The sequence below is a fragment of the Pleurodeles waltl genome, chromosome 6, assembly GCF_031143425.1.
Source record: "Pleurodeles waltl isolate 20211129_DDA chromosome 6, aPleWal1.hap1.20221129, whole genome shotgun sequence".
Lineage (NCBI taxonomy): Eukaryota > Metazoa > Chordata > Amphibia > Caudata > Salamandridae > Pleurodeles > Pleurodeles waltl.
In genome coordinates, this window is record NC_090445.1 from 1185938107 (window position 1) to 1185966028 (window position 27922).

Genomic DNA, 27922 nt, shown 5'->3' on the forward strand with positions numbered 1-27922 from the left:
TTATTATCACAGAAATAAACACCCTTGGAACTAATACAAGCATGGAGTCTGTCAATTGATTAAAATATGTATTAGTTTAACAAGCTGTAAACATTGCAATTCAAGTGTACAGTTATATTTAGATAGGTATGACCTGTAGTGGGCAGCAGTAAACACACCAGGAGTCAGAGTGGGGCACAGATATCTGAAAATAGAGATGCCAAAGGGTACAGTAAGTGCCCATGGAAATAGGGAAATCAGGCTGCCATGTACAATGTCCAACACAAAACTGCAATGGAAGGTGAAGTTACAGTGTTTTACCTGTGTGTCACTGGAAGTACTGTTGAATTATAGTAGTTCTGTTGTTCACATCCTCTTCCTCTGCCTCCTCTTCGTCACTGTCCACAGGCTCCACTGCTGCCACACGACCATCCCGAGGCTCATCCTCCTGCAGAAAAGGCACCTGGCGTCTCAAGGCCAGGTTGTGCAACATGCAACATGCAACGATGATCTGGCACACCTTCTTGGTGAGTAGTACAGGGATCGACCTGTCAGATGGAGACACCAGAATCTGGGCTTCAGGAGGCCCAAGGTGTGCTCAATGACCCTCCTTGTTCACCCATGTGCCTCATTGTAACGTTCCTCTGCCCTTGTCCTGGCATTCCTCACTGGGGTCAGTAGCCATGAGAGGCTGGGGTATCCAGAGTCACCTATAAATATCAAGGAATACCTGTTAGCCACACACTCACCCTTAGGGCCAACCCCACACCCATATACCTACATCAATTGGGTGGGGGCCATGGGCTCACCTATTAGCCACACCCGGTGCCTCTGGAGTTGAGACATCACATATGGGATGCTGCTATTCCTCAAGATAAAGGCATCATGCACAGAGCCAGGATACTTTGCATTGACATGGGAGATGTACTGGTCTGCCAAACACACCATCTGTACATTCAGAGAGTGAAAGCTCTTTCAATTTCTGAACACCTGTTCATTTCTCCAGAGGGGACAAAGGCAATATGTGTACCATCAATGGCACCAATGATTCTGGGGATATGTCCCATTGCATAGAAGTCAGCCTTCACCTTGGCCGAATCCTCCACCTTGGGGAATACGATGTAGCTGCGCATGTGTTTCATCAGGGCAGACAACACTCTGGTCAGCATATTTGAGAACATAGGCTGTGACATCCATGATGCCATGGCCACTGTCGCTTGGAAGAAACCACTTGCCAAGATATGGAGCAATGACAGGACCTGCACCTGTGGGGTGGCGGATAGCTGAAATCAGGTCTGGCTCCAATTGGGCACACAGCTCTGTAATTGTGGCCCTATTAAGTCTGTTGGTGAGGATAATGTGCCTGTCCTCCATTGTCGCCAGGTCCACGGGTGGATGTCTCCATCTCCTATTCATCCTCAGGGGTTGAACTTTAGGGTGAAAAACAGTGAGCAGAAGGTCATATTCAAACATATACTCAGATTAATATGCTATTTTTCTTTTTACAGAAACAGTATGTGAACTTGTAAATCAGTTGATGTGCCTATGTCTGCTGTGACGGAGTTAGATGCCATGGCCTGTGACCCCCTGAAATGGCGGCCGCCTGACCTGTGAGGAGGTACTAGTCAAAATGAGATAATTCCGCTGGTGTTGAGCGCCGTTGCGGGTGGCAGTTGATGACCACCGTGCAACACCGCATTGGTTATCATTGGGGCCTACGGGTTCCAGGAGCCAATGATGATGTACGCCGGCAGTGATGGTACGCACCGCCACGGACGTGACCGCCATTTTCTATCTGTTGACTCACTTGCTACCTGACCTTCAATAGGACATGACCTACACTGCAAGTGCTGCTGTGACCTGTGTCTGGAAGCAACCATGGGCCGAGTTTCTGGGGAAAGGGCCCCTGCCTTCACTTCGGAGGAGTTGGAGAGACTGATGGATGGGGTCCTACCCCAGTACAGTTTACTTTATGGTCCTCCATACCAACAGGTGAGTACACTGTGAGCATGATGAGTGGGGCAAGAATGTATGGAGTGCTGTGTGTGTAAGCCTTGTGCGGGGGGCTGAGTAGTCCTGGGCAGAGTACTGCATGTATGGTGATCAATGTATGTGCTTAAGGGGATGGGAGGGATATGTTGGGCCATGAGTTTGACAATCTGGATGGTATGTATTATACCTTTTCTGCTGTATTTTTTCTGCAGGTCAACGTCCATCAGAGAAAGGGTATTTGGCGTGCCATCGCCAAGGAGGGGCGGACCCTGGGGGTCTTTGACAAGCGGAGCACCCACTGCCGCAAACGGTGGGAGGACCTGCGCTGCTGGACAAGGAAGACGGCGGAGGCCTGGCTGGGGCTGGCCTCCCAACGAGAATGGGGTGCCCGTCGTACCCTGACCCCCCTGATGTTCTGCATCCTGGCTGTGGCCTATCCGGAGTTGGATGGGCGCTTGAAGGCATCACAGCAGCCACAATGGGGTGAGTACAGATTCAGATTCATGACTTTGCGCGCGTTAAGGTGTTACCTGGGTGGGGGATGTGGGCTGTGGCTGCCCCTAGGCCAGGGCGAACATGGCAGGGTAGGTTCCATGATGGGCAAGCTCAGATGCACTCCAACCACAATAATGTTAGTGGGCATCCACTAGTGGACAGGGTACTGTGGGTTTCAGGTGTGCGACTAATGGCGTTAGGCATTGTACCCCATGAGCTGGTGACTAGCATTGTAACTGGTAGTGCATGGCCTAGTGCATAGGGCTGTTCCCTGTGAGTTGTGTATGCCAACTGCAGTGTTGTTGCTGGCATCGACCAAGTGTATCCTCTGTCTCTTCCCCCCCTTTTTGTTTTGTCACCCTGTCCTTGTGTTCGTCAGCATCATCTGGCAGAGGAGCAGAGGCACTTGCGACGGAAGGAGCTGCATCCCACATGGGACTGGAGGCCGAATCCACCGACGGTGAGGGCATCAGTGGGACGAACGGTGAGGGGAGCACTAGGACGGAGACAGGAGGGGACAGTACAGACAGCAACTCCTCTTCCACTGGAAGCTCCCTGGCAGTGGCGGGCACCTCTGAGCCCACCCCAACTACAGGTACAGCCGCCACCCCGTACTAGCACCGCCCTCCCAGCAGCCCTTCAGCATGTTTCCCGTGCCTGCTCACCCAGGAGGGTGGGCATATCCTTCGCCCCGGCACCTCAGGCCCTGCCATAGTCAGTCCTGCTGCCCTCAGTGAGGAGGCTATTGACCTTCTGAGATCCCTCTCTGTTGGACAGTCAACCATACTAAATGCAATCCAGGGTCTAGCAGGGCATTTGCAATAAACAACTGCATACTTGGAGGGGATTCACTCTGGCGTGGCGGCCCAACAGAGAGCGTTCCAAGCTCTGGCCAACTCAGTAATGGTAGCCATTGTCTCTGTCTCCAGCCTCCCCCCTCCAACTTCCTCTACCCAGTCCCAATCCCCTCAACCCCAGCCTATCCCAAGCACACCTTCAGACCTGCATTCACCGAAATCAACACAGAAGTGGCTCGAACAAACACAAGCACCACACTTCATCCCACAGGCACTCACACATGCACCATCCAGATGCAGACACAACAACATCCACCACCTCCACTGTGTCCCCCTCCTCCTCCTCGTCCACCTCCCTCCCAGTACCGTCTCCACTCACACCTGCATGCACTACCTCCTCATCCACTACCTCCATCACCAGCATGCCTATCACTACACGCCCCTCACTGGCAGTCACCACCCCCACATCCATGCACACATCCCCTGTGTCCTCTCCCACTGTGTCTGTGACCCCTCCTTCCAAAGTACACAAACGCAAGCACTCAGACACCCAACAGCCATCCACCTCACAACAGCATCCAGCCCATGCACCTGCACCTAAACACAGCAGACAGACACCTCCTACAAACACTCCCTCTTCCTCCACTCCCAAACCTTCACCCTCTTCCCGCTCCAGTGTCCCTAAGAAGCTTTTCCTCACCAACATTGACCTATTCCCTCCCGCTCCCCCCGTCCTTCACTTCGGGCCAGGGTGTCCAGAACCCAGTCCAGCACCTCAGCCACCTAGTCCACGGCCACTGTGGTTTCTGCAGCTACTGCAGGTGTGAGAGGCTCCAAGGAGGCACCCGTCAGCACAGTCAGTGTGCCAGCACCACCTGCCCAGGGCAAGAAGGGTCCGCCACCTAGCAAGGGCAAGAAGAGGACACCAGCCAGCAAGGGGAAGGAGGCACCACCAGCCAGCAAAGGGAAGAAGACACCACCAGCCAGCAAGGGGAAGGAGGTACCACCAGCTAGCGAGGGCAGGAAAGAAACACCAGCTGGCAGAAGCAAGGAGACACCACCATCTGCCAAGGGCAGGAAGAGCCACACAACACCAGCCATGGCACAGCAGCCGTCCGAGGCTGCAGGGGAAGAGCTGGAGCCTCCCCCCACCACTGACAGCACTGCCACCTGCACCGCCAGCAGCACCACTGGGCAGCCGTCCGAGGCTGCAGGGGAAGGGCTGGAGCCTCCCCCCACCACTGACAGCACCGCCACCTGCAGCGCAACTACCATCCACTAAGCAGCCGTCACCTCCGGCCAGCAGTGTGTAGTCGTGACTACATGGGCTGCAGTGCGTCCTGGCCCCTGCAACACCTGTCGGTGTGACACCCAGGTGGGAAACTGTGACCTTGCACCATCCAGGATGAAGCACACTGGGCACAATGTCCCCTCCAGAACCAGTGGAAGAAGGCATCCACTCACCCCCTCCATGGCAGGATGAAGCACACTGGGCACAAAGCCCCCTCCAGAACCAGTGGAAGAAGGCATCCACTCACCCCCTCCTTGGCAGGATGAAGCACACTGTGCACAAAGCCCCCTCCAGAACCAGTGGAGAAGCCATCCACTCCAGAGACTGTAGCTTTGCACTCCCCAGGACCAAGCAGTGGACAAACCACCCCCTTGAGAGACTGTGGCTTTGCACTCTCCAGGACCAAGCAGTGGGCAAACCACCCACTTGAGAGACTGTGGCTTTGCACTCCCCCAGACCAAGCAGTGGGCAAACCACCCACTAGAGACTGTGGCTTTGCACTCCCCAGGACCAAGCAGTGCGCAAACCACCCACTTGAGAGACTGTGGCTTTGCACTCCCCAGGACCAAGCAGTGAGCATGTAGGTGCCCCCCCATTCCCCGTCCCCCTGAGGTGCCTGTGTGTTTTTCGATCTGATGCCCCTGCAGTGTTCTCTCCATATAGAGGCAGGAGGCAAGTGTGGCCTCGGCCTATGTGTTATGGCCTGTAAGCCACGGACATTTTGGAGTGGGCATTGTCCCTCCTTTTGTATATATTGTACATACTGTTTATTGATTTAAGGACATGTTTATCTTAATTTGTACTATTACACTGACTTTACTCACTTCCTTTTGTCCTTGCGTTATTCCTAAGGGTTAGGGGTGTATATGTAATGTTGTTGCATCTGTTTGTGTGTATGGTGTTGGGGGTGAGTGTGGGGGTGGGGGTGTTGCGGGTGTGTGTCACTCTCTTTTTCCTCTTCCCCCTCCATTGTGTGCTAGGTGCAGTACTCACTGTGGTTGTCTTCGCTGGTGTTCGTGTTCCTGGTGTATGAGGAGGTACACCAGCATTGAAAAAATGTGCAGCTCGGGCTCCATGGAGTCGTGGTTCTTCCTTGAGTGTTGAGAGGTGAGTCATTTCCCTTCAGTGTACTGTTTCTGCCGTGCTTTTGATGGCGTTGGTACCACCCCGGAAAAGCTGGCGGATAGGCCTGTTTTAATACGGTGGGCGGTACATTGTCTTCTACCTGTCTGTTGGCGGTTACCGCTGCGGTGCTTGTTGCTACCGCCGTGGCGGTCGGAGTGTAAAGTGTCTGTCTGTGTTGGCGGTTTCCACCGTGGTCATAATTCCATTTTTTTTTACCGCCGGCATGTTGGCGGTATTACCGCTGCTTTATCACCGACCGCCAGGGTTGTAATGAGGGCCTATATGCTAGAACTGGATTCTTTGGATAATAGCCAACAAGATGGTTCAGCAGGGATATTTGAGGAACTCTGCTGGCACAAACTAAGCCCGCTGAGACTCCAACACCTACAATTCTTTGCCCCAAAGAGGAGGCAGGACTGTGGGAGGGAGCACTATTTATCGTGCTCTGTCCTCTGGCAAGCCAGTCACATGAGGAACTCTGCTGGCACAAACTAACCGTGCTGGGACTCCAACACATACAATCCTTTTCCCCAGAGAGGAGGAAGGGCCGCAAGGGGAAGCACCATTTAGCATGATCTGCCCTACCGCAAGACCATCTTTGATTACCTTGGCCTTGGAGTTTATTTATATCTCCACTTTCAAGTGTTTTCAGTCAACCTGAGAACCTCGCGCTTTCAACACACTCTTTGCCTCATATCACAAAGATACCAATGATGGCTAATTCCCTCAGCAAAAAGGCTTTGTAGGTTGAAAATGTTTAGCTATTGTAAACTTGCTGCTTACTCTTGCTGTACTGCAACACTGTTGCTACCTATCTGGGGTCTATGGAGGGCCATTCTACTGCGTTAAATGTTAGCACAAAGATCTTGCAGGTCAGCAAATTCCAGCTACTGAATGCTTGCTGTTCGTTGTTGCTGCTTTGTTCTAATGTTGCTACTTACCGAGGGTATCCCAAGGGTCATTTCATTGTTTTATTTATTATTTCATTTTATTTCACTTTATTACCCCTTTAGCTAAGACATTATTGCCCATTCCTCTACATCATCATCCCGTTAATCAGAAACATAAATGAGGAAAGAAAACTGAACCCCTTGTCCCTCTAGAATCCACATTACTTTGCTCAAGCGCTTCTAACCCTTGGCACCATGTGATGCACTAAACACGGAGCCAGGCTTAAGATCAGCTCGTAACGTGCAGCCAATAAGGCCGGCTGAGACCAGGAACCAAATTAAGGATTTATGGGAAATTATCAACATCATGTGGGCAGAGACTTTGGACTTAAGAACCAAAGGTGAATGTGTTGATGGATCACTATCAGCAAGCTATCCCCTTCACTATGCCTTCAAGGCATTCTTTAACTGGGACAATGAAGGCAGAAATGAGGGAGATCCATGTCCCCGGGAACCCCTTGGGGGTATTACTTCTCAATCAGCTTTAGGCCCGGAATCATGACAGGAGAAATAGCTGTGAGTATTTTAATGCTTATGGCAGATCCGAACACCCTAGTAGAGGTCATTTGATAGGCCACCGGTAATATCACCAGGAGAAGTGGGCAAAAATCACAAATTCAGTATCCCGCCCAGAACTTTCTCATCTTTCTCCAAGACCTCTTGTAGCCAACACTCTTAACACTTGCACTCCTAACATGCCTGCATCCTCACATCAACACCTTAAACCATTAACAACTAGCCTCTGACAATTCCCAGGAGAGGGCTTTTTAGGGAAAGTTCCCTTCGTATTAGGATAGTTTACATGACAGGCATTCCTAAACTCAAGATGTTCCTTAGAGAAAACAAGGCTTCTTTAATCAACAAAGTCATTCACTGGATTAGAGATGTTAAGAAGTGTCACAGGATAATTCACTCAGACATACATTGGGGCCTCATGTCTACCTTCAGTAGATGACAACTCAGATTCCATCAAATTGAAAATAGAACACACCGATTAGAAGTGGTCTTCTATCATTCGAAGCCTGTAGTTTTCCATCAACTAACTTCAAGATGCAACTCAAAATCCATCTGAGATTGAGCTGAGAGTCCCCGAGTCTCTTCCCATAAGTCTCTTGTTGACTGACTGGAGAAATTTGGCAATTTCAACTCCAGCAGACCAGCAAGGGCCAATGTAAAATCTAGGCAGGGGAGCTCTACAGTTGTTGACACCATGAACATAAACCAGTCATTGGCTATCCCTGAGTGTCTCAAACTAACTGCCCTGCCACAGGAAAACAACTTACGCAAATCCTGCCATGTATACCCCATGTGGTGTCCTCAATATCTCAGCGGAATCTCAGACCACAAACACTTCTAAAATCAATATTTTATCAATACCGTCCTGGAATATAGTGGGATTAGGGAACCAAATTCTGCAAGAAGACTGGAGGGCCTTTATCGACAAAGGTGATGCGATTATGTTTCAGAAAACTTGAGAAATTGCGCCATCCCACAAGCAAGGCTTAAAAACTTTGTTCACATCAGCCATAAGGACTCAGGCTGGCAGATCATCCGAAGAACTTTCTACATCGGTCAGCATCAATTTGGGGTGTCTGCTAAAACAACTAATTATTTACTACCCAGACATACCAGGGTTAGAACTTCTGTTTTGCAATGGGAAAAAAACTCTCCTACACAATGTGTACAAAGAAGCACAACAAAGTTGTGTGAGTCCCAGGTTTTACTATTATTGAGAGACTGCATAGAAAGGTCAGGTAATACGGCTGCTGTTATTGAGGAAAGGGATTTCAATGCAAGCTTTGAGGCCGTAGCCGTATTGAGGGACATTGCATCTGATGAAGACCAACTGTGGGGTATTCCACAAGCATTAGGTCCTTCTAAACCATCTATGGCCATGGTAGTTTTTGCAGGTAACAGACCTCTCCGTATGCTTCAATCTGAGAGTCTGCAATGGCCAAACAGTCTCAGATTTAAACAAAGCGGCCTATCTTTAGAAGGAATACTTATCTGAGCAACGTTGTTTATATATTCTTGGGCCCACATTCTTGGTCTGATCTTATCGACTTGGATGTCATGCTGCGCTATGAAAGCAACCATTTTCCCCTGCTCCTTACTCTCTGGGACAAGCCTGATCCTCCAGGTTACCAGTCAGAACTGCTCCTGGGGCATCTAACTATTACCAACAACTGGAAAAACATAAGGGCGGGATTCTGTAGTCAATAATGAGGTTGCTTATGCCCAATTATATCATCATTTGAGCTTAATCCTGTCCGCATTTGGCAATTCTGGCCTTTCTCTGCACACTATAATGGATCTCCATGACAAGTGTTTTCAGAAATTTAAGAAATCTTTCTTCACCAAACCGCCTCCCATGCGGCGTACTCCATTGATTACTAATCCTGCATGGTATAATAAGGCCTGTAGAACAGATAAGCCCCAATTAATCAAAACAATTAAAATGGGGCCCTTCATTTGATATCCAGGCTGTTGGAGCCAAGTAAAAAGAGGTCCAAAAACTGGCCAAAGTGCCATGAGATACACCTGTTTGAGATGATATCATGAATGCTGTCAGTCTGAGAACCAGGAAGCTTTTTGGCACTTGATCAGCCATGGTCGCAAAACAAATGTAATGAGACCAGAGAACAATATCTTACCTCAGGATTGGGTTAACCATTTCCAAGACTTTTATAGTGAAGAAATCACTGGTTCAGCTGTTTTCAATACTCCAGATTTAAAAGGGCTGCCTACAGAATTAGATATTGAGGCACCTTATTTAAATCATTTTGATAACATTGTTATGGCTCATGCTGAAATACCTGCTACCTAGAGAGGAGAAAGGGTAGTTTCTATCATCAAGAAGGGTTTACAATCTGACCTAGCAAATTATCAACCTATAAGCATGATTGATATTGCCTAAAAAATATTCTGCAAAAAAATGTTGGATAGTTTATTGACATGGATTGAAGACAATAGGATCCTCCCCCAGTTTCAAGGGGAGTTCCGCTTCAAAAAGAGCACAGTCAACCAAGCCTTTAGATTACAGCTTTTAAGATGAAAAGTGGAGGGCATCAATAGGGGCAGTCTTTATGCAGTGTATATCAACTTTAAGGCTGCATTTGATAGACTGTGGTATATCCTAAGAGGAGCAGGGCTACCATCTCCCCTATTGAATATTGTAGTGCACCGTCACACTGACATATACGCTTAAATCAGATGGGCACCAAATGGGCAAACAACAGACCAGATAAAAGTTATCAAAGGGGTCCAATAAGGATGTGTTCTCACCCCAACCCTATTTCTGTAATCCATAAATGGTTGCATAGATTTCCTTTTGTGCTATGAAAATGACTCTCCAGTCCAGGGGGCATACAAATGACAGCCTTATTGTTTGCGGATGACATTGCTCGCAAAATCAACTTCATGGCAATCCATCTGCACAGGCATTTGAGAGGGACTCAAAGTTTGGAGGGAGTGAATCTCAAAAGAGTACTAGATTTCGATTATTTGGGAATTCGCTTATCCAGTGGTAAGTCATGGGATAGTCATATCACCAAGGGTATGCTTCAACTCGTTCATAGGGCGACAACTATCTTGACCTTCGCAAAAAACAAAACACTTCCTTTCACCCTGTATTTGAAATCTGGAGAGCACAAGCAGTGGCTGCCACAGTGTATGGATCAGAACTTTGGAGACACAGTAATGTCGACCCAATAGTGGTTGCAGAAAATAATTTTTTGGGGGTGTCACTAAAACTCCCCCAAAAGTACAACATTAATTTTTAAAGTGGATCTGGGTGTGCAAGCCATAACAGCTCAAGCTAGTCTCAAACCAATTTTGTACTTGTTGAGGATTTAGATGACAAATGAACTGGAATCCTACAGGGTAGGATTTAGGAATAATTTGGGTACACAAAAGTGTACATTATCATTACCAAAGTGGTGACATTACCATTGTTGAAATATATAAAACTGACAGTATCCACCTTGGGTCTGATTGACCTGTGAAATCACCGAACATCTATCACCTCCTCTTCTATTAAATTGATGAAGACATCCTTTTGGGATAGTGAAGAGTGGAAAATCTGACGCCAAAGCCTGGCACACTGACTAGTAGGCTTTTAGAGATAAAACTATCCCCTAAATTTGCGCCTTTTCTTGATGAGATTTATCTGTCATTCACAAAAGCTCTTTATGTAAGATTCAGTTTGGGAAGCCTACCACTTACAACTGCTACCAGCAAGTAGAAGGGCCCACTTACAGGTGACAAGCTCTACCTAGTGTGTAGGAAAACAGAAGAGGCTGATAAACACCTGTTTTATTTGTGTTTGCCCAGCGTACACCAGACAATGCAAGCACTGGGTTGGGCCTCTTTGACCAACAATGAGAATTCACCAATATAGGGTTGCACAGAGACTGTGCAGGTCTGACACTGCACTGTACGTTGTATTCTCATTTGCAAAGTATCTCAAATCTATCTGGCCTATTCCGTCTAAGAACTTGTCTCAGCCAGTCTCCTCGGAGTAAACTATGCTTGAAGTACTTTGGGCTTTTGGGTTTCGGACCTTTGGATAAAAATCTGTATAAATGTGCACATGACTTGTGCCACAATGAGCACATATGGAAATGAAAACTGTCCAATCCAATATGTTCTTTCACTTTTCATATTGCATTTTATTGGTTTGAGTATAAGGGGAATGAATTATTTACTTTTATGAAAACTGTTAAATCAGTTTTTTTCTTTAGATCCAAATAACTATTTCATTATTTGAAATGTTAAACTCTCAAAATTTACTAAAGCCTTTTATTATATTTGCACTACATGTGAGTCTTTTTAGGTAAATTTTACAAATGTACCTTAGATGTTTGTAGACTTGTATTTTATTTATTGGATATGTTGTTCTTGTAGCAAAGGTTGAATATTATAATTTGATTAAGCTGCTTTTAAAGTCTTTGACTGAAATAAAGTGTTTTGAATTTAAACTAGAATGAGGGTCTGTAGGATAAAATGGGCTGGCGGCCGGGCAAACCAGAGGTCACCAGCTCCAACATGGTACAGCCAAAATGGGTTGTGTTTGGTATCAAACAACATGCCTTCTCATCCCTGACATGAATCTCATGTTGAGGGTGATGTGGCACAGACTCAGAGAGCAACCTTGGGGGTTGTCCACCTAGTTGCCCCAGTTTTCCTGTGCTCTGGCTACTGTCTCATAGCTGTTGCCACCAAGATAGGATGCTAACACCCTTGGCATAAGTGTGAACACTCCCAGGAGTCAACAAAAGGCCTGGACAGGAAGGAGGTAACACCTCCCTCCTTCCCAGGAAGGCTAATGAAGTTGCCATCAAGGTGGTAAGCTTCAACGAACACACCACCTCTCATATGCAAGCATGCTGTCCCCCAGTGAAGGACAAAGCCACCCCCTACCCCTAGGTACATTTGCACCCTGGCAGGTGAGAAAATTATTTTGGCAGTAGGCGTATACCCCCAGAAGACTAGCCATACCTCTAGGGTGGGCTACCTGGTCTGTACAGCTGGGGAAGTCTTAGAAATAGAGGATTCTGGGTAAACAAGGTGCCACAACCCGCAGGATATGGTCACCTAAGGAGCAGATTACCTGCTTGGGCTCTTAGCCCATTGGCTGCTTGCACCCACAGCCCTAATGCCCCTAAATATAGGATTAATGGGGCACCCCAGGACCAGAATCTCAGATCTGCAACAACTTGTGAAGAAAGAACAAAAAAAGGCCTGCGTTGATGACAACAGAAACCTGCACAAACCAAAGGCCAGATACCTTGAGCTTGTGGCAACCTTTGAGGTACTGCTCGACTGCGACTCACCCTGGGCTAAATGTTAATTCCCCCAGCAAGTGGGGAACCTCTTTCTGAGCCGAAGGCAAGACCAGAGACCTTTGGACTGGTGGCACTAGTCCCCTGCCCATCACAGGTAAAAAGCACCTACCGTAACTGGTCATCAGGCTTCAGGGCCTTGAGAACCAGCATAGCTTTTTGTAGCTCGCTCCCACTCTCAGTGGCAGAGAGAATAGCGGTCATTAAGAGGGTGGCACTCCCACACCTGTTGTATTTCTTCGTGACTCTGCCAGTCTGGATCCCGGCGACGGTGTTCAGGGAGCTAGATTCCATGCTCATGGTGTTCATTTGGGGAATGGGGAGACACAGAGTGGTGCTCGCCAAGCTGAAGAGGCCCCGGGCTGGGGTAGGGCTAGTGGTTCCTGACTTTGAATCCTTTTATTTGGCTGCTCAGCTGCAGTTGCTGACTCGCTGGGTGGCGGAGCAAAGGGCCAGCGAGAGAGATGATGACACCTTGGCTCCACCGGTGTTGATGCTGGCAGGAATGTTTTATGTTCGCACTACTCTGGGCCCCGGGCTCTCTTTCGAGGTTGGGGTTCTTGACCAGTGTTGGAGGCACTGCCTGAAGCACTTAGGCTTGTCTGCGCCGTATGCGCCAGAGATTTCACCGGCCTGGCTTCAATGGTTACCCCTCCCAGGGGATTGGAGTGGACTCTTGGTCTGGGAGGAGGCTGGTGCCATACAGATGGGGGACCTTTATCGGGAGGGCTGTCTTCTGCCATTCAAGGATTTTCGACAGGCTCATGGTCTTTCGCAAGGCCAATTTCTCTTGCACCGGGTGGTCACACATGCAATTTGAGCGCACTAGAGGATAGGGAATGGGGAGCCTGCTCCTCATCGCCTGAGTATCTATACAGTGATGTAGGACGGAGTTCAGAAGGCCATTACGACTTTGTACAGGGCAATCAATGCAGGGACACTAGGGCCACTTGAGGAGCTGCAGCGGGAATGGGAGATAGACATAGAGACCCAGATTTCAGAAGGAGATTGGGACCAAATACTAGAAAGGGTACAGAAGATCTCCAGAAACAATAGATTTCAGCTCATACAATTTTATATCTTACACAGGGCTTACCTTACCCCGCAGAGACTGCAGGACCATTTTTGGGGTCCTGACGTGAAGTGCCCCCAGTGTGGAACAGAGGCGGCAGACTTCATGCATATGCTCTGGTCTTGCCCTCTGTTGAAAGTATACTGGAACTCGGTGGTGAGGGAAGTGGCGGATATATCAGAACGTAAAGTTGCTTGTACAGCTGCACAATGCCTGTTACACTTTTTCACAAACACCCCCAAGAATCGAGAAACTGGCAGATTTCAGGATCTTGCATTTATACTCGCCAAACGAGAGTTGACGAAGAATTGGAAAAGCATCACTGGCCCTTATCTTCCCAACTGGAGGAGAGAGCTAAAGAAATGGTCTGAGAGTGAAAGACTGGTCCTGGATGTAGGGCTGCAGAGGGGTAGAGGTTATTGCATAATGAAGGAGGCTTGGGACCAGCTTGTTGATAACCTACATCAGCAAGAGCAGAGCCAGCTCCCGTGGCTACCATTTGACCGGATGCACCACACAATAGCTCACTAGACGGCTTTGGCTGGGAACAGGAAGCATGCCCGAATACCACACTTTGAGGACATAGCGAAGTACGCGGGCAGCACAGGGGGAAGGACAATGATTACATTTAACCAGGTGGCGAGGGGGGCTATGGCGGGAGCACGGGGGGAGGGTTAAGGAGTTTAAGTGTTATATCACATTTACACTCAATAGAGATTCCATGGAATACACTCAGTCTCCTTAGACACTTGCACCTGACAGCCAGGTTTGAGGACAGAGGTGCAGCACAGGATGAGGCGGAGACGCTCTTTGTTAGTATGTTCAGATTGTGATGCACAAGTTGTTCGATAATAGTCTAATGTACGCTATTCAGTCTAATATGTACTGTCAAGACTGCGGACACCTTCGCATACTTTGTAACTGCTTGTTATGTAACGAGAAACTAATAAAATTTGTTTAAAAAAAAGTGCTGGTCATCAGGCCCTCTGAGGGATCGCTCAAAAGCAGGTTATCCACTGCATTGTCTGACGTGTATTATAGCTCTCCCCCAAGTTACAGCCGGCTACCTTTTTTCCCAGACATCTAGATTAGGGGTAGCTTTTCCATCACCTTACCATTGTCAAGGCTTTTTGGTGGCCATTCTGGTCACCACCACCTTTATTCGAGGCAGCAACCCAAGGGCACACTGCAGCCCATGCCTTCAACATCACCAGTGGCTCAGTTGTCACGTTTTTGCATCTGTTTCCTCACCTGCACCATGACAGTGGTAAAACCAGCAACTGTAGCTCCCGTTCCGCACCACAGAGATCCAAGCTCACCTCTGCACCCTAGACCCCAGAGCTAGATGGTGTTTTTCTCTCCGGTGGCTCCTGGTCTGGGGCGCACACAAGCTTAATCCCAGGTGGGCTCCCACAAACTCGACCTGCAAGTGACTGAGGGTCACAAGTACCATTTGTCAAAACTCATGGCTCCCAGGTTCAGTACTAAGGACAGCTAGGACACTTCTGCACATGGGCCCCATGAGCCAGGGCAAATTGATTTGACTGTCACAACTTGGTCTTGGAACCTTCCATACCTTAACTCCAAGTGGGTTCCCCTGAGCACATCATGTAAGTGGCCAAGGGCCAGATGTACAAAGGGTTTTACGCGTTGTAAGTAGCGAAAATCGCTGTTTGCGAGGTGCAAAACCCACATCGCGATGCCCATTCCCGTTTTGTGAGTCGGTAACCTGGTTACCGACTTGCAAAATGGGACTGCGAGTCGCAAATAGGAAGGTGTGTTCCCCTTCCTATTTGCGAGTCGCATCGTGATGTAGGATTGCTTTGTGACCGCGAACGTGGTCGCAAAGCAATAGCAGTTACCACCAGTGTCACACTGGTGGTAACCCATTTGCAAAAGGGAAGAGGTCCCCATGGGACCCCTTCCCCTTTGTGAATGGCCTTGGAAACTATTTTCACAGCAGGAAGTGGTCCTATGGACCACTGCCTACTCTGAAAAAATTAAACTGAAACGTTTCATTTTTCATTTTGTAATGCATCTTGTTTTCTTTTAAGGAAAACGGGCTGCATTACAAAAAAAAAATGCTTTATTTAAAAAGCAGTCACAGACATGGTGGTCTGCTGTCTCCAGCAGTCCACCATCCCTGTGAGTGCTGCGACTCGCAAGGGGGTTGCAAATTGCGACCCACCTCATTAATATTAATGTGGTGGGCCTTTGCGAGTTGCTCAGACTCGCAATTTGCCAGTCGCAATGCCGGAATTTCGTACATCTGGCCCCAAGTGTCACTAGTGATTTTTCCCCTTGACTATAATGGTAAAAGTTTGACATCTTGAACTGTATTGAATTGTTTTTCACTTGAAATGTCATACTTCTGGTTATAATTATCTGACTTACTTTGTTTTGGTGTATAAAGTAATGTAAAAGTATTTTATGTCGGATTTCTTTCGAGTAGTGTCAATTACTTATCGGCCATGTAGGTACCATGAAAAGCTTAACATTTTCTCTAGTAAAGCCTGACTGCTCTTTTCCACACTCCTTGGACTTAGCTAAGGATTTATTATTGTGAATCCAAGCCCATCTTTGGGGTATATTGAGAGTATTACATAGTGAAGCCTAACTAACATCACTGCATAATTCTCCACTTTCCTGCAATGCTGAAGTCCATGAAATATTGGAAAGTGTCTGAGTTCAGGCAAGGGATTTGCAGCTTGATTGGCATTAATCCTCTTGGTATTTAGATTATGCAGAATTAATGGGGCTTGAGGCAGGTGAAAGTTTGGGGGCCTTTGCCTTTGAATATTTTGGAGCCTGCATTAGGTACTGGACCATCAAATTGCATTTGATTTGGATGTGATCTACATTTGTGCTTCCAGTCGCCAAACCTGATAGAATAATGACACATCATTGTTTTCTTCAACATAGCTATATCCATTGCCTAATTTATGCCGATTGGAACTCTGCACCTTCTACCTTGTGGGTCACCAGTCCCATTTTCCATCATCTGAATACCTCCCTTGATATCCAACTCCCTACATTCCAGTATCACAGCTAGAACCACAGCCAGGGTTTGCCAGGTATGAAGCATTCTGAAATCATGTCTAACTTCATCTGAGCCACCATGAATTTGTCCTTTATTTTCTTTTTCATGGCTTCCAAATCATCACTGCAATACTTTGTGTATCACTGTGTTTCATCCAAAGGATGTAACTCAAGAACAAACTGTGATATAAAATTACTGAGCTTTCTTCAGTCTGCATTTTGTATGTCACTGTGCTGGCAAAAGTCTTCATATTAAGCATAGATCGTATCTTTAGACTTTTGAGTCGTTCTTGAGATATTCTGCCAATCAATCTCTTTCTGAGGAACTTTAGTTTTCAGAAAGTTAATCACCTGATTATGCTGCACAGCAGAGGGAGCATGCATTTGTGCATCCCTCGAGGAAGCATGTATTTGTGCATTCCTCAGTGGCTCTGCTTTCACCCACTGCAAAGACACCTTATACTGAGCCTACAAATCATCTGGAACAACAGTTTTAAGAAAGGTGTTTAGATCCTCCTGAAGCACCTTTGAATTTTTCACAAATTTGTCAACTTGCCTATGCCATAAATCAGTATATTCTCTTCCTTTTGAAATTTGATTTGTAAATGTGAAAAGAGCACCACCACTTCAAAGCACATGCATGTATGCTCCCCAATGTACTTCTCTAAATAAGTAGGCCCTACTTTCTGAGTCATTCTTACTAGCCTCAACCTCTGGCCCTCCAACAACATTGTCCTGCTTCTTCTTCCTCACTTTATTAGCTCACCATTCTTTATTCTTTTGAGTATGGCTCTATTACTGAATGCTCCCACCAATTCTCTCAAATGTAACAGATTGTTTTCATATTGTTGAGAGTTTCCTCAGTCATGAACATCCTAACATTTTACTGCAAAGGTTGAATGCTGGACATATAAACCCTACATTCTACTGTTATTGCTTCTAAAACCTCATTTGCCCAACACATAAACAAGCCCAGCAGCCTCTCTACACAGGAAAAGGAGTTCCCCTTTGTGAAACCAACTTGTGAATTATAACTCCAGTGTCCCCTTTAGTATCTCCTCAAACTTGATCTTGGTTTTCACAACATCTAACACTCTTGCTGATTCCCTCTCATCCTCTGGGGTGTCTGATTCAGAGCTTTCATTAACTTCCACAGAAGGTGCACACGTAACAGGGGTTGTTATAGTTCAGGGCCTCGCTCGTGGATCCATGGGTAGCACTAGAGCTTGTGACAGCAAGAACACTTGTAACTAGAGGACTGACCACTGCGTTAAAGTGCCCCAACTTTTTTCAGGGATCATAGAAATGTATTTGCACAAAAAAGCCTAAGTGGAATATAGCATTACATATACCTGTTCCTCAGGAGAACTGTCCAAATGCCTTACATAAGCAAATGACACTTTAATGTTAATTTATTTGTCTTTTACCTCTTGTTAACTCTGGGTAAATTAGCTTATACGTAGGTGTTTAAAGTACATATTGCATGGCAGATTTAAATAAGTAATGTTTGAGGGTTGCATAACAGTGGGATTATGAGTTCCAGGATTCTTCTAGTGCTACTGCACAGATGAAGCGAGGGGGCAGAGGTGGTGAGACCTTTCTTTTCTGGCTTGCGTTCTTAAAAATTAATTTAATTTTCCACAGAGTAAGACGCTATAGCAATGGGATTTCAAGTCCTAGGATTCTTCTAATGCTACTGCAACTGCACAGGTGAAAAGAGGGGGTGGAGAAGTGAACCCTTCCATTCCTGGTCAGAGCACTTAAAAATGCATTTCATCGCCTTCAGTGTTGGATGCCATAACAGCGGCACTTCAAGTCCCACAATTTTTCTACTGCTATTGCACAGATAGAATAAAGAGCCGGAGCTAGTGAGCTCTTCCTTTCCTGACCTAAGTGCTTAAAAACACATATCATCTCCCACAGCCATACCACTGAGATTTCAAGTCCCAGGATTCTTCTACTGCTACTGCACAGGTATGAGGGAGGGGTGGAGGTGGTGAACTCTGCCTTTCCTGGTGGGAGTGCTGCCGGGGTGAAGACCGGTCCAAGATAAGCTTGTCTGAGCCCACACTAGACTGTAAGATGTCGGGCTGAGACACCCCCCACCCCAAAATCTGCTTTTGGATTTTTGATATCTTGTTGATCATCCCCACCTAGAGTACCAATAGCTAGGCATGGGGAAATGGGAAAACACATTGGAGGGCCATGGTAATAAGTGCATGGGGGTTAATAGTATTACTAACCATTTGATTGGTGTTATTGGACTCATTAATTTCAAGTTGGAAATTGTAGAGGAGAGACTGTCAAAGACACAAATGTGCCTTGAATGTAGCAGCTAGCTTATAATCAGCTGCAACAGAAAGAAGTGTTATAAATGTGGACACTAACTCGGTGGCTGAAGGGACACAGCACATGTTACACCTATAAACCACAAACCTTGCATTTGGAATGAGTCACTCAATACTACCATACTGGCAGTTCAAAACTCACCTCTTTACAGAGTCACCATCAAACTTTTTGCCTTCTTCTTCCTACTTTGCTGGATATTTGGTCTTGTTGGCCTAAGGACTCTGTGCACTTTACCACTGCTAATCAGTGGTAAAGTGCTTGTGCTTACTTCCTTAAAGATTGTTTGATAGGCATATGCCTGATTGACATGTCTAATTTACATGTAAGTCCCTTGTATCATTCTATAGCATATACACAAGGCCTGTAAATTAAATGCTACAAGTGAGCCTGCAGCACTTGTTGTGCCACCCACTGAAGTAGCACTTTAAAAATGTGTCCCAGGACTTCCATTGCAGCCTGAAGGTGGTGTCTCACTGCTGGGTTGTCTTAGCATTTAAAAGCCTTTGTCACACCTGAAACTCCCCTTTTATTACACGTCAACCCTAAGGTAGGCTCTAGGTAGCCCATATGGAAGGGTGCTGTGTAATTAACAGGTAGGGCAAGTACTTTTAAGTTTTACATCTCTTAGTAGTGAAAACTCTCTAATTCTTTTTCACTACTGTGAGGCCTACCCTTCCCTTCGGATAACATTGGGGATTCCTTATTACATTTAATTAGCTGTAATTCTAAAAGGAGAGGAGACAGATAACTATGAACTTGTAAAGATAAAGCCTCTTTAATGGTAAAGTTGAATTTGTCATTACAAGTTTGAAAATGTCACTTTTAGAATGTTGGCATTCAACCCCACTCCTTGCTTACCCCTCTGTGCCTGCAGCCTGCCTTAGGTTACATGACCGAGTGTAGCTGACAGCTGAGATATAGTAGTGGGATTAGCAGAGCTTGAATGGCCTTTCCACTGCCAGGATGAAGGAGGGGTGGAGCTGAGCGCAGCTCATTTGTACCTGAATAGGCTGTGCTCTGTCACCACACAATAGGTTTATCGACCCAATATTGTCAGTGCAGCAACTGGTAGCCGGGGCAGGGGAGACAGGGAACTAGTGGAACTTCACAGAACCTTTCTAGAAACTTCTTCCACCTTCTAGGTGCAGGGTACCAGAGTATACAAGTCGGGCTTTCAGACCCACTCTTCAGTTCACTACTGGACCTGTGGAAGGACTCTCAGAGGACTGCCTGTTGTTGTGACCTGATGTGCACTCTACCAGACAGCTGCTATATCTGGAAGGACTGTGCTGCTGCCTGGAGCCTGTCTTGAACCCTCAGCAGCCCGCCCTGCTTTTGAGCTTTGCTTACTCACCTGTACTTCTAGAAGTGACTCCAAGGGCTAGTTTGCTGTCCTCCTCTTTAGAGCAACAGGGACATAACAGTCTCCCACCATATTGAATCTGCACCTGCATCCAACCTGAGTATATCCTGAACCTCCAAGAGGTTAACATCCATTCCTAGACCCTTGGTTGTGGTGCCACAGGTGCCCAGATGGCTAATTTCCTAAAGCGAGGACAACATTTGGCCAAGAACTGCTCTGAGAACCAGGAGGAGACCAGAACCAACCTGCTCGTCTATCTGCCCAAGGTGCATTGCTGGTTGGATTGACTTTGCGGCAATCTCCTGCTATGTTCTTCTCTGCAGCAGTGGTCCTGCACGAAAGGGGTTTCAACCTTGTAGAACTATCTTTGGCTACAGACTTCTGCTTCGTCCCGCTGGAGATTTTTGACTTCCATCTTGATGACCTAATGCACAGGTAAACATTATCACTGTGGCTTGGCTCCACGGCTGTCCAACGACGGCCCTCACTCCTCAGACACTCCTGCCCTGCAGAACTTTTACCTTCTCAGAGACTTTTTCTTGAAAAAAAGTTTTAAGTCTGAAGGTTTGCACTGACTGGGCCCAATTCACTCATGTATCGGAACTGCGTGCTATATTGCAGTTGGCTTTAACGTTAGACTTTACCGCAGACTAGCACTACCAGATGTCCACGTTTGGCGCTTTTTTGTTTTTAAGTGCTATTTTGCACCTAAAACTTACAAAATTTACAACTCTCGTCCTACTAATTGAATTTTGACGGTTTTGGTGTCAAATAATATATTAACAATTTGTTTATTTTTCTAAATTTGTTTGGGATTTGTATTGTGCTGTGTTTTCACTGTATTGCTGTTTGTGTACACAATAAATACTTAACACATTACTTCTAAGTTTGGCCTGACTGCTTTTGGTCCCAAATGCAAAAACAACTGATGATGGACAGAATGAAGAACAAATCAAACATTCACTCCCAGTCACAAATCTGAGTTTAATCCATTAGTCTTTTTTGCTTGCTATGCTATTCCAGTTTGGACCCAGCCATATGCAAATCAGTCTTGGCCCTGCTCCCCATGGGAACAGTCCAGCCTGAACTGTCAGGCCAGGTCTTTCCTGAACCTGAACAAAAGCATCCTGGGACTGGTTTCAGGGTATCACCCTTCACCAGCCAGGCTAGCTTGAATATGGTGGCATAGCGAGCACGGGACCAATGTCTGGGCACACCCTTCCCACTTGGGGTGACAAATGCAAAAGCAACAGATGATGGACGGAATGCAGAACAAATCAAACATTCACCCCCAGTCACAGATCTGAGTTTAATCCATCAGTTGTTTTGCTTGCCATGCCATTCCAGTTTGGACCCAGCCATATGCAAATGAGTCTTGACCCTGTTCCCAGGGTTAAGCACAGGTGGAGTGTCATGGAATGGCATACAGTGGACTGGCATAGTGTTGTGGTGTGTTGTGGAGGGAGTAGAGTGTTGTAAAGTGGCAGGGGTTAAAGTGGAGTAGACTGTCATAGAGTTGAGTGGCGTAGAGTGCAGTAAAGTGTCAGAGGGAGAGTGGAGAGGCACAAACAGTGTTGCATGGAGTGGAGTAGAGTGTTGTAGAGCAGAGTGATGTAGAGCTGAGTAGACTATCATAGAGTGTGTGGCATAGAGTGGTGCAGAGGAGTGGAATGGCATAGAGTGGCATAGAGTCATAGAGTAGAATGGTATAGAGTGCCAGAGTGGAGAAGCATAAAGTGGCATTGAGGGGGGTGGGGTAGAGAGGAGTACTAGAGTGGCATAGAGTGGAGTAGTAGAGTAGAGTAGTGTGTCATAGAGTAAAGTGGCATGGAGTGGTGTAGACGGAATGACGTAGAGTGTCGTAGAGTAGTATCATAGAGTGGAGTAGTGCTGTTGCATGGAGTGGAGTAGAGTTTAATGGAGTAAAGCATCAGAGTGGAGTGTTGTATAGGGGAGTAGAGTGGTCTAGAGTGCATTGGTGTAAAATACCCTGCAGAGTAGATTGACATAGAGTGAAGTGGCTTAGCATGCATTTGTTTTGAGTAAAGTGGTGTAGGATGCATTGGAGAAGAGTGCATTGCCATAGAGTAGAGTGGCAGAGAGTAGAGTGGAGTGGAGCAGAAAGACTGCACTGGCAAAGAGTGCAGTGCCATAGAGTAGAATAACACAGGGTGCAGTGGCTCAGGGTGGAGTAGAGTGTCGCAGAGAAGATTGTTATAGAGTAGAGTGAAATGGGGCAGGTAAAGTGGAGTTGTGCAGGATAGAGTGCAGAGGTGTACAGTAGAGTGGCATAGAGTGCAGTGACATAGAGTAATAGAGTGCAGTGGTGAAGAGTAGATTAGGGTGGTGTCGTAGAGTGTAGTGGCATAGAGTACATTGGTGTAGAGATGAGTGGTGCAGAGTAGTGTGCAATTGCATAGAGTGCAGTGGTGCAGAGTAACATAGATATCCATGCACAGCCTATCAGAGCAGAGTGTCTTAGGGAGCAGTGGTGTAGAGTACATTGGTGTATAGATCAGCGTAGAAAGCAGTGACATGACATAAAGTGCAATGATTTAGAGTGGCATTGAGTGCAGTAATGCAGAGTTCAGTGATGGAGAGTGCAGTCTTGTCGAGTCGCGTGTCTTAGAGTGCAGTGGTGTAGACCTCACTGGTGCAGAGTGGAGTGTTGCAGAGTTTAGTGTTGTAGAGAGCACTGGCAATCAGTTCAGTGGTGTGGAGGAGAAGAGAGTGGCATAGAGTGGGGTGACATAAGGTGTTGAAGGGTAGAGCATAGTGGCTTAGAGTGCAGTGGTGCAGAGTAGTTAGTGTAGAGTGCAGTGATGTTGAGTGCACTGGTTTTGAGTAAAGTGGTGTAGAGTACTTTTGGTGTAGAGTACTTTGTACAGTGCAGTGGCTGGGAGTAGAGTGGCGTAGATGTCAGTGGCCTAGAGTAGAGTGGTGTAGAATGGAGCAGCATAGAATAGAGTGTCATAGACTTCAGTGGTGTGGAGTATATTGCTTCAGAGTAGAGAGAAGTGGCATACAGTGGAGTGGTGTAGGGTAGAGTGGAGTGGTGCAGGGTAGAGTGGAGTGGCGTATAGTAGCAACTGAAAGCGCACTGGTGTAGAGTGGATTGGTGCAGACTGGAGTGGAGTGGCCTTGACTAGGGGGTGTACAGTGTAGGGGCAAATAGTGCAGTGGTGCAGAGTAAAGTAGAGTGCATTAGTGTAGAGTAGAGTGATGCAGTGCAGAGAACAGAGGTATAGAGTAAAGTGGCATAGTGTAATTTCATGTAATTACGCTACATTGAATTACGTGAGTTACGCCCACCCCTGAATGCAACCTACTGTACTGGCAGAGTGAGGCACAGCCAGGGGCAGGTCCTTTGTGAGGGCAGAGGAGCGTCGCTGCCCGGCCAGCAGCAGCCGCTGCAAATTACCTTTAGCAAACAAAATGATAATAAACCATGTTTATTATTGTTTCGTTTGTTAATGGGGTGGGGCATTAGGTCTGACGACGAGGGGAGTGAACTGTGCACTCCCCTCAGTGCGCATGTATGTTTGGCCGGCCGTCTCGGTCAAGGAGATGGGAGCATAATGAGGAACTGCTTGAGGAAACCTGTGCAGTAACAAAGATTTATGTGGCAATTCCCCATTCCAGTGGGAGATAGCTTTAAATTCCATTGTTATTCCTCATCCCAAGATTATTTGAAGCTACGGGGATGGTACTTTTAGGAGCTAAATTGCAACATCAGATTTAACACTGCTGTTTCAATTATGGCCTTAATTTCATTGTTGAGGGCCATACCAATGTGTTAGATGTGGTTGTTAAATACTCTTTATTCATTTGTGTTATGACGACCAGTGCTGGGTGAGCTGAGACAGTGTGAGCTAGAATGACTCAGCCAAGAGAACAGGAATATAGATACTACTGATGCAGCAGGGGCAGAGGCACCGTGGTTCATGAAACCAGAAGGGCCCATTCAAATCTGATAATTGAAGCATTTTACTACCCCAACAGAGGTTATGGGCGGCAGTTGGCTTGCTTGCACCACTGCCCATGACATTCTAGCTACACTGTACCCAGCACGGGAACCAGGATCCTCAGGCATTGTGAAGTGGCACTCAAACCTAACCTACACGTAACTTCTGATCACATGTGGGTCACAACATTTTGATCACTGCACAAATTACGACCCATGCACAAATTTCTGATTGCACAGGAATGGGAGTTCCAAGTAATGTAGAGATTACCACTCCTGGTAATTATTGGATGAGATATACTCCACACCCTACAATTTTTCCCACGCCCAGTGCAGCATCCAAAGCCTTCTGAAATTTACCGGGTTAAATTTTCCTGGTAATTACCAGTAAATGGAGATTTCAGCACATTATGCCTTGAACACAAAGGTATCAGTACTTACCAGCTCCAGTGAATGCCACATGCCCCACTGCCTTGCTAGTGACTGCGGCTAAAGAGTCGTAATTTAATATCTAACCCACACCTTATGAATCAGGGTTGTGATCTTTACAGTCTAATGTTTTAACATTTTTAACCAAGCCCTACAGAGAAATAGAATGGGAAACTAACCGGCTTTCTGAATTCTGCAATAAATCACTTCTAATGTGGTCTGGCACTGTGAATCCAAGACCACCCTCCCTCACCTAAATAAGTAACTGAAAGATATTCCTCCATACCATAACATATATAAATGTAAGCCTTGAGAGAGGGTCTACATATGGAAACTCCTAACCTAGGTAGAAAATAAAACAAAGGACTTAGCATAATCCATGTGTATGTATGTATGTATGTTCTGCTAATATCAAATAGTCATTCATCTTGTTAGATATGTAAATGTGAAATCTAAAGCAGTGTCAGCAGAGGAAATGTAATGTGCAAAGGAAGAGCCTTCCCATGTTGCTGGAGACACTTTGCAGGGTGGGCGTTTTCCATCTGACAAAGAAAATTCCATCTAAAGTCTTTCTCTTCTGTGATTTTTACACCCTCACCCTTCAGCTGAGAAAAAAAAAACAACTTGGGCACAACATTGCCTTCAGCTCAAAAAGCAATTGTGTTAAACCCAATGGCTTAGGTAAAATCAAAGGCATTGGGGGGAAAGGAGAGAGGAGATTGGTTTGAATATAATAGCAGCCATGCCACAAATCACTATGAGAACCAGGGATGAACGAAAGAAGACGGCCTGCAGATGCACTGGTATGGAGTGCTGAGTATATAATAAAAAAAAAATTAATGTGAGGGTGGGGAAAAATGTCAATAAAAGTACCATCAGAAGCATCCAGCTGCCGCAAGTGGAAGGGGATGTGTACCAGAAGCAGTACTTGGGCCAGCAGCCAGTCTTCACTGCACAATGATGGAGAGGAGGAGGGAGGGTTGACCAGCAAAGAGTCACATGGGAGCCAGCAATGGTAAGTGGAGCAATGTGGAAACCACATGGGAGCCAGCCAATGATGAGTAATGTGACGTAGGACCCATGAGGGAGCCAGCCAATGGTAAGTCAAGGTAAGTAATGAGTGGGCTCTAAGCCCCCTTTAAGATTTTTTTTTAAACACAAAAGATTTTCCAGTCACAGCGCACAAGTGTGGACCATGCAGGCAAAAAATGTAAAAGGAGCCAGCCAGGACAATGCAGTAGAACAATAAACAGCCTGCTAAAAGAAAGAACATTGTAATCCGAAGGGGTACTGCCACTCATGACACAAGTGACATTGAATGGCCAAGTTCTCATATTGTGGCTTTTAGTAAGTAACTAGAAATTCTAGAAATATGCCTCAAATTTTCAATGACAGAAGTACATTGGAACATAAAGTCATTGGGGTTGCCTAGAATCAAAAGCTGACAAACTGGTTGAAAGTTTATCAATGCCTCTCTACTACATAAAGCATGTTGGCAGTAATGAGAGTAATTGTTGTTGTGTCTTAATCAATCAATCAATCAATCAGGATTTATAAAGTGCGGGTAATCACCTCATAGGGTATCCAGGCACATGCAGGTCCCAGAGGCTTATTTGAGCAGCCAGGTCTTGAGGGCCATTCGGAATTCCAAAAGTGAGGTGACGGACCTGAGGTGCATTGGGATACTCTTCCAGCTTTTTGCTGCAATGTGGGAGAAGGAGTATCCTCCACTTCTGCCTCAGTAGATGCAGGGAGTATGGGCAAGTGAAAGGGAGGCAGAACCTAGTATTCTTAACGGTTGGTGGAAGTTCAGATGGTGGGTAATGTACTCGGGTACTTTGTTGTGTAGAGCCTTGTGTGCATGGATCAGCAGCTTGAATCGGCATCTCTTCTGTAGAGGGAGCCAGTGGAATTGTCTAAGGTGGGGTGTGATGTGGGTTCATTGGGGACCGCCGAGGATGAGTATGGCAGTGGCGTGGTCAAAGGGAGTGGGTGCGAGTCCTGGGTCTGATGGCCACCATGTGTTGCTGCTGTTGCCAAAGATCAGTGCTTTTTGTCTGTGTTCAGCTGCATGCAGTTGTTCTTCTTCTAGTCAGTGACACTTTTCATGCATCTGTGAAAGTTGGTTTTGGTGGTGGAGGGGGTTGTTGGTGAGTGAGGAGATGAGTTGGATGTTGTCTGCATAGGAAATTATGTTGAGACTGTGGGATCTGACGATGTTGGTCAGTGGGGTCATATATGCGTTGAAGAGTGTAAGGATGAGGGATGAACCCTGGGGGACGCTGCAGGTGAACTCCTTGGGTTCGGAGGCAAAAGGTTTAGGTGGAGCCTATGGTTTTTCCAATGAGGAAGGAGGTGATCCATATGAGCGCATTCCCTTTGGATGAAATCTGGTGGAGTCTTTTGATCGATATGTGGTGGGATACAGGTTTAAAGGCTGATCAGAGGTTGAGGAGGATCAAAGCTGCTGTTTTTCCTCAGTCAAGGAAGTTTCGGATGCTATTGGTGGGAGCGATCAGGGCAGTTTCGGTGCTGTGATTGCTGTGAAAGCTAGATTGAGAGGTGTCAAGTAGCTGGTTCTGCTCCAGGTGTGTCATGAGTTGCTTGTTGTGATCTTTTCCAGTACCTTTGCTGTGAATGGAAGCAGGGAGATTGGCCAGTCGTTTTGGGATTTGCTGGGGTGAGCAGTTGGTATTTTGGGTAGTGATTTGACTTAGGTGTGTTTCCAGGCATCGGGAAATGTTGTGATGTGATAGAGGTGTTCAGCTGTGTGGAGAGTTCCTGGACGATCCTTTGGTTTCCAAGGTTGAAGATGTGGTGCAGGCATGGGTTTGGGAGGCTCTTGAGTGGATGGATTTCATGGTGGAGGTGATGTCCTGGGTGGAGAGGATGTTCCAGGTGGTAAGTGTGTAGTTTGTGTTGGTTACAGTGGTGGCATATCAGTTGAGGAAGTCTATTGGTGTGGGTTGGGATTTGAAGTTTCTCCATATGGTTGCATTCTTGTGGAAGAAGGGGCTGAGGTTGTCGCACAGTTCCTTTGAGGGTGTGATGTTGTATATGCCAACAGCCGAGTTGGAGAATTCTTTAACAATATTGAAAAATTCCTTGGTGTTGTTGGTGCTGGTTTCGATGTGTGAGGCAAGGGCTGTCTTCTTTGTTGTCCTCAGCAGGCAATGGTAAAGGTTGAGGGAGGTCTTGAAGGCTGGTCTGTCGGAGGTGACCTTTCTGGTGCGC